This window comes from Equus przewalskii, chromosome 9, assembly GCF_037783145.1.
Source record: "Equus przewalskii isolate Varuska chromosome 9, EquPr2, whole genome shotgun sequence".
NCBI classification, from domain to species: domain Eukaryota; kingdom Metazoa; phylum Chordata; class Mammalia; order Perissodactyla; family Equidae; genus Equus; species Equus przewalskii.
Genome location: NC_091839.1, coordinates 21,837,163 through 21,843,190, shown reverse-complemented (window position 1 = coordinate 21,843,190; position 6,028 = coordinate 21,837,163).

Sequence of the window (6,028 nt, the reverse complement as noted above, 5' to 3'; positions counted from 1 at the left end):
TGTTGATGATAGGTTCAGGCATAAGACTTTAGAGTCTTAGAGTAGCTGGTCATACTAGCATAAGACAATAAGGGATCAGCAGAAGCTTGTATACCAACAGACATTGATCTGTTGGTGATCATCCCACAAGGGGTCAGTTCATGTTTTCCAAAGAGGGCACTGCAAGCAGTCAGTGAGACCAAAGGCAATACCTTAGGCTAGGAGAGTCCAGTCTCTAGGTATACAACAAAACCTCAAAGAGAATTAACAGGACTAGAATCCAGTATCTACAAAGTTATAATTTTTCTCTCTGCAATTACTTTCATTTTTTTTACAAAGATAAATACAGTAAAACTAATTCACTTATATTAAAAATTTGGTCTGATTTTTATGTAAGTGAAAATAATACTGAGAGTTTCTGAATTATGGAGGAATCAGGAAGGGAGAAAAAGTAAATGTTTCATCCTTATTCATGAAGGTACATCTTACCAAATCATTACAGCTCAAGAGAAAAGATTTTTTTAAATCTTGAAAAGCAAAACTTTGGTTCATGTGGTCCTGTGTAATTAATATTCTTTCTTGATCTTTTGTAGTGAGCTTTTTTTTTTTTAAAGCCATTCGTTTCTTAGCATTCTATAATTTTGTACCCAGTTCAGGTTTATGATCTGAAAGTTCTTCAGGAACCTCTATCTAGAATGTTTCCTGAATCTTTCTGAAGATAAAAGATGTTTGCAAAAGCATCAGAGTAAAACAGCTATCTGTATATAACAAAAGACTTCTTATAATGAAATTGACAAGGAAATTTGATTATTTCTGTGACGTAAAATTTTAAGATAAGTAGAATTGCAAGTGATAACATTATACCAAGAGGTATTGAAAATTTTAAAACTTTATATGATTTTAAAAATATTTACATTAATAACATATATGTATGTAAAGATCCTATAAAGGAGGCTTAGCAGCACCTGTTTAACAATGCTTCCAATGCGGTTTAACATACCAAATAAGCCTGATTAGCTTAATATTTCCCTTTTTATGAGGAGAGAACAAGTTCTTTGAGGAGTTCTAGAGGCTGGCTGGAAATTCTCAAAGTTGCTTTCAGGTCAAAAGAGAGACTTAATTTTGAATTTGAATTTGGGGAAGTTTGTCAAAAACATCAAAGTGTTTTAGAACACTTGGTCAAATAGGATCATAGGTCACTGTGAAACAAGGCCTACTTATCCATTTAACCATGGTGACAATTAAAGACTTTCAGGCAAATACAGAAATTTTAAAAGCTGTGAGGAAAAATCTTTGCTGTTATGGGTAAAGACCTGATCAAAACAACACAGGAAATTAATTTTGATAAAACGTAAAATCTCCCTCTTTTCCTTTTGCAGGGAAAGCTTCACCCTGAGCTAAGATCTGTGCCAATCTTCCTCTATTTTATATAGGATGTCGCCACAGCATAGCTTGATGAGCAGTGCCAGGTCCACGCCTGGGATCCAAACCTGTGAACCCTGGGCCACTGCAGCAGGGCATGTGAACTTAACCACTAGGCCACTGAGTTGGCCTCACATGATTGTATTTTAAATGAAGTTTCACTTTATTAAATTTCACATTTCCCCTTTTGATCAAGATCTTTCACCAAAAGCATGGATGATCAAGAGTCAGGTTGTCTGGACATAGTGGTTTTGTTCACTGATGCCAGGAAGGACCATTCCTGGTTATCATGTACCATGTTGGAGGGGAAGTGCAGAGTAATTAGAAACCATTTAGGCCACATCTGAGTAACAAGAAAGGTCAAGAGAGAGAACTCCCAGGTACCTCTTATTCAGTCTATAGTTGTCTGTGGTTGTGAAAATCAAAAACCATTTAAAATTGTTGAGCTAACATCACCTTAGGTACATCATTTTTACAAAGGATTGACAGGCAGTAAGTTCAGAGTTTCACAACAAGTATGCAAGGCAGAATTAAGACTACAAGTTCAGTTTGTATGATAGTTTTAAAGCAGGAGCCCAGACTTGATGGGAGCAAGCGGTATAAATCAAAAGACAGGGTTATTGGGTGAAATTTGTTGCAGCCGATGTGCTTGCTCTCTACTTCTCCAGAGGTGTTTATCCATGTGCAACAGGATGGGTTTGTTCCCACACAGACCCTTCCCCACTCAGCAAGCAGGTGATCAAGAGCTATATGGTTATCTAAATTACCCTGGCCAATGACTTAAGTGATTGTTTTGGGGTCACAACTACTTTAGGTGTGGAATCGGCCAACTCTTCTAGTGTTACAGAGAGCTTCCTGATCATTTGTTCCCTGGCACTCACTCCAATCCGTGGGAAGAAAGCTTTTCCCACAAAGGCAAACTCAGAATCGTGCACACCTCCTGGAAGTTCTCATTTCACGCAATTATATGAACTTAGTGCAATTGCTTAATGAGAGGCTTCTGATGGTTATGCAGGGAGAACAGGGTGGTGAATATGGCAAGGGCACACTGTCCTTGTACTCTCCAGTTGTCAAGCAATTAGATGCCCAAGGATAAAGTCTATTGTGGGAGTCTCCACATATGAAAGTGTAACCAGGGGGTATACATAAGGCTTCAGCATAAGTAACAGTATCTACAGAATCATTCACCAGCAGAGAGGCATTACCACCATGTAACCAAGGCTCAGACATTGTGTTGTTATATATGAGAGGGTGCCAAACTATATGGGTATACCAACAATGTATAAATGATCTGATTTACATTGGCCATCCTACGAACTCATAATACAAATATTCATAAAATCTTGTCCTTCCCTCCCAACTTTAGGTTAATTTAAAGCAAGAAACGAAATTAGGTGGGATTGGTACCCTGACTTTAGAAAATGGGCATGCAGAACAATTTAAACATATAATACCATCTGCAATTCCAGTGAAATTTCTTAGAGCGTGAACTAAAGGGTCCTTATTGTCCTGAAGGGACCAAGGTTTCTGACGGCAAATCCAGTTATCAGAGAGGTTTCCTCATTTTGCAGGGGTTTGAGAATATGGACAGGAGTGTTATCCTTTCATGGAAGGGAGGGAGGAAACAAAGTGAGAGATAGCAGTGAAAGAAAAGCACACAGGCCTGGGCCAGACACCTTGGGAACGCTGTCTGACTCAGATGTCAGTTTCCTCTCTTCCTAGTCAATTTGATTTGGAGGTCCCCAGCGTTTGTACGGGACAAGATGTCAGGTGGAGCCTTCTTTACCTGTGAGATGTGTATCCAAGACATGAGTCTCTAAAGTTGCACTGCTATCTGGGTACTGAGACGGCCTAGTATAGTCCCTTCCAAGGATATTTCAAGGGTAGTAAAAACGGGAAACGTTAGTTTGGAATATCATAGCCAGACATTTAAGGAAACTAGAGTTTAGGATCCAGTCTAGCTTACAGGTATATAACAAAACATTAAAGATGATTAATAGTACTAGAATTTAATGTTAACAAAGGTGAAAACATAATCTCTCTCGCTACAGTTATCCCCGTTTTTACTAAAGACAGTCATAGTAAAACTAATTTGTTCCTAGTAAACTTGGCCAGATTATTGACATAAGTGCAGCAAAAATAGTGATTCATCATATAAGCCCTTTTTTAAGATTGCTTTGCTAAAACCTCGTAAGCAAGGTACCAGGCTGATTTTTCCAAGCAGTTCCTTAAAACTGGTCATTTCTGAGTCTCTGTACATCTTTCTTGAATATGATGTTCTAGTCAAAGCCTTGCTAATGTAGTCAATGTTTCCAATTGTGTCTTCCTATGAGGAGAGCAGACCTTGACTGATGCAAATACATATATTGTCATGAAAAGAAAACTTAAGGGTTTTCAAATTCTGGAAGGATTAGGTGGAGAGAAAAAGATAAATGTTTCAACCCTTGTTGCAAAGATACTCTTTATCAAATTCCCATTACAGACAGCTTTAAGGAGAGAAGAAAAGGGGTCCTTTACATCTAGAAAAGAAAACATCAAAGTAATCAGTCCTCTACTTGAGTTCCGAAATTTCCACCCAGTTCAATGTTAGGATATTAAAGTTATTAAAACCTGTATTCCAGTATAGTTGTCAAAATCTTTTTCATAAGTCTTTTTGAAAATGAAACATATTTGTACAAGCATCAGAGTAGAAAAAGGACTGTCTGTAACTGATGAAAGACTTTTAAAAAGGCAATGCGTGAATGTAATTGACTAGGAAATGTGGGTATGTTTGTGACATACATTTTAGATAGTAACTAGAATTACAGGTAATAACATTAGGACATACTAGATGCTGAGGAATTTTGTACAATTTCTAGAGTACTTTTTAGTAACAATCTCCCATATAACTTAAAAAGGTTTATTATTGCTTATTCAGCCATGCTTCTCATGTAATTTAATACACCAAATAAGGCTAATTAGTGTAATAGCTCTCTTTTTCTAAGAAAAAGGAACAAATCTTTTGAGCTCTCTCAGATGCCCTCTGGAAAATCCCAAAGTTACATCCAGTTGAAGACTTCATTTAGAATTTGAATATTGGGGGAATCTTATTAAAAATATCAAATGGTTTGGACACTTGACCCAATAGGATCACACATCATTATGAAATAATAGTTAAGTGTCTGTTTGACCAAAGTAAAAATAAGAGGTTTCAAAGACAAATACAAAAAATTACATGGTTGTGAGCAAAACTTAAATCCTTTAATACTAAGACTCAGTTCTCTTAAGTAATTAAAGACCTGACAGAAACAGCACAGGAAATTATTTTGATAAAACACAAAATTTCTTTACTTCACATATTACTTAAAGGTAAAGCAGGTTTCACAATTTAAAAAAACAGACCAATAGCCTAAGGAAAGCTTGTCTTTTCAACAGAAAAGAAAGCCAATTTTTAATTTTGCATCAGCTTACTTAGGTATTAAAACTCCTTTTAATAAATTTATTTTAATGTTAGCCAGCTTTACCACATCTTAAAATTCCTTTCCCAGGGCTGGCCCCATGGGTAGTGGTTAAGTTGGTTGATCTCCGCTTTGGCAGCCTGGGTTCACGGGTTCAGATCCTAGGCACAGACCTACACCACTTGTCAGCCATGCTGTGGCGGCGACCTACATACATAATAGAGGACGATAGCACAGATTTCAGCTCCTCAAGCACAAAGAGGAAGACTGGCAACAGATGTTAGGTTAGGGTCAATCTTCCTCACCAAAAAAAATTCCTTTCCCAAGATTCCTTCCAACAAACCACCTACACTTTTGTTCATTTAGATTTTGTCCTATGTTTTCCTCTTTCCCATTCTGAAAATTCTTTAGGACAAAATTACTTTCTTTTCCCTAAACAAAATGCATTTCCAATCCTTATACCTTCTTTTATCAAAATACCCTACTTCCCTTGCACCCAGAGATGTTTCTCTGATTATTTCATATATTGCTTAGAATTCTTAACCCTTAGAATCCTTAATTTGTAGTGAAAACCTAAGAAGTAAGCAGTTATGAACTATATTGGGGTTTTGCAGCTTGGCCAAATTATAAATAGCTTTATAAATTTCTAGAAACGTATGCCTTTCCTCATTGTAAATTTCTCAGCATAGTATAAAACATGTTCATTAATAGACTCAAATAGCTTTAGTTTCTCTGCAATAGGAAGACAAAAGTAGATAAACCTATGGTCAGTAATTAATGCTCATCTTTGGAAATGATTTAGATATTCAATGACCATACATAATTTAGTTTACCTTAGTATAAACTTTGATCTCATTTTCACTTATTTAACTTAACTTGCTTTTAAAAATCATGCTTTGATTTGATATTAAATAGGCAACCAGCATCTTAAGTTCCTTTTTTGCTGATAGAGATAACATGAGCTTAGTAAACCCACATGGAATGAAAGTTGCATTGTCTGCATTATATTCAACACTGGTAACTCCAAAGGCATGCCTGTTTCAATTAAGCCAACAACCTTAAGCTAACTTTTATGTACTAAAAATTAATCCTAGATCATATAAACTTAAAACATGTGGGCTAATTTCCATTGTATTTCTGAGGTTTAGGAATAATTAATTTATAAGCAGTTAATTTCAAGCCAATTAAAT